This window comes from Belonocnema kinseyi, chromosome 2, assembly GCF_010883055.1.
Source record: "Belonocnema kinseyi isolate 2016_QV_RU_SX_M_011 chromosome 2, B_treatae_v1, whole genome shotgun sequence".
NCBI lineage: Eukaryota > Metazoa > Arthropoda > Insecta > Hymenoptera > Cynipidae > Belonocnema > Belonocnema kinseyi.
The window spans coordinates 130,338,038-130,340,235 of NC_046658.1; positions in this window are offsets into that span (position 1 = coordinate 130,338,038).

The window sequence follows — 2,198 nt, forward strand, 5'->3', positions numbered from 1 at the left end:
GTAATAAGGAGTTGGATGGAGGAAAAGAAGGAAGAATTGGTTTTAATAGGGGGTGGGGGCTTAAATTTATGGACCGGTGAACAAGGGGGAGGGTTATGGGATGAAGAAAAGGAGGCATTTATAGGGAACTCCAAACATAGTTACTAGACATGATAGGAGAAACAGGATGGTTTATATGCAACGGCAATATGAAAGGAGATGAGGAAGGGGAGATCACATTCATAGGAAAGGGAGAAACAGTAATAGACTACATCTTGGCTGAAGAAAGAATGCGGCATATAATAGGGAGTATGAAGGTAGGGAATGAGATAGGGTCCGAGCATTTCCCGCTCATAGTTACACTAAGAAGAGGCGTCAGTAAGCGCGGCAGAGGGAGAAAGGAAAAAGGGTGCGAACGAAATACGAAAATGGGAATCTGGGGGGTAGATAAATTAAACAAGTTTAAACAAAAGATGGAAAAGGAGAAGGTTAGGTATGAAAAAGAGGAGGGAATAGACTCGTTAGTTGAAAGGTTGAAGGGGTCTATTGAAAAGGTAAAGGATGAACTGGGTAATAATGAAGAAAGAGTAGGGGGAAAGAGAGGCTGGTGAGACGAGGAATGCTGGGTGAGTAAAGAGAGAATAAAAGAGTGTGTGAGCAAATGGAGAAGGAGGAGTATAACAGGAGGAAAAAAGAACATGAGAAGATGCTGGAAATAAAAAGACAGAGGGGAAAGGAAGAATATAAAGCAGAGGTAGAAAAAGCGATCAAAGAAGGTAGGGTGTGGCATGTGAAAAATAGGGATAGAGGGGAATTTCTTCGTTAACGAAGAAATAGAAATGGAGGAATGGACGGATTATTTTAAGGGTCTATTAGGGGGAGAGCAAAATAAGATCAAAGGGGAAAAGTGTAAGATAGTCCAAGGAGGAATGGAGGAAGGGAATGAGATAATAAGAAAAGAAGTGGATGAAGCAATAAATAGGTTAAAAAGAAACAAGGCGACGGGAGAAGATGGGATGGAGAACGAAGCGATGAAGTTTGGAGGAGAAGGGATGGGATGTGGAAGATGTGCAACAAGGTATGGAAGGGGGAAGGTTGGCCGGAAGAGTGGACGACGGGACTGTTGGTACCGCTTGTCAAGAAAGGGGAAGGAAAGAAGGTAGAGGAATACAGAGGGATCACTCTCATGTCAGTCGGCTATAAAATATATGCAGAAATCTTAAGAAGTAGGTTGGCGAGTCAGGTAGAACAAAAAGAAAGTATCCCACATAATAAGACGGGATTTAGAAAAGGAATCGGAACTATAGACAACATCGACGTACTTAACTATTTAGTTAACAGAAATTTGGGGAGAAAGAAAGGGAGACTAGTCGCTTTGTTCGTAGATTTCAAAGCAGCATTTGACTCAGTGAATAGAAAAGTACTATGGCAGGCAATGAAAGAGAGGGGTGTAGAGGAAAAGTTAGTGGAGAGGATAAAGGAAATTTTTACTGAAACCAGGATTAGGAAGAAAATAGGAAAGAAAAAAGGGCAGGTTTTCTGGACAAGCTGAGGTCTAAGGCAAGGGTGCCCTTTGAGTCTGTTACTATTTAGTATCCTATTGGCAGACTTAGAGGAGAAGCTAAAGGAGAAAGGGAAAGGAGGAACGGTTTTGGGTAATAGCAAACTATACTCTCTAGCATACGCGGACGATGTAGTTCTATTAGCAGATGATGAGAAGGGGATGAACCTAATGATGAGAATCTTCGAAGAGTATGTGGGAACAAAAGAGCTGACGGTGAACGTAGATAAGACAAAGTTGATGTGTTTCAGAAATAGAAAGAGCAAAATAAATTACTTTTGGAGGATGAACGGACAAAAAGTGAAAATTGTGGAGGAGTTCTGTTACCTAGGTTTTTGGTTTGAGGCAGAAGGAGGAAACGAGCTGTAGGTGAGGAAAAGAATTGAATGTGCGAGTAAAGTAATGGGCCAAGTATGGGGTATAGGAAAGAGAAGGTTCAAGAACGATTGGAGAATGAGGGTCTAGTTGTTTGATGCGTTGGTGTGGGCGGTGTTATGTTATGGTGTGGAGATCTGGGGATGGAAGGAACATAGGAAAATAGAGAGTATTCATGAGTGATTCCTGAGGTGGGTAATGGGGGTTAGCTGGAGTTGCTCAGGATATATGTTAAAAGAAGAGTTAGGAAGAGAAAATATGGTTACTAGACAAATTAAGAGAG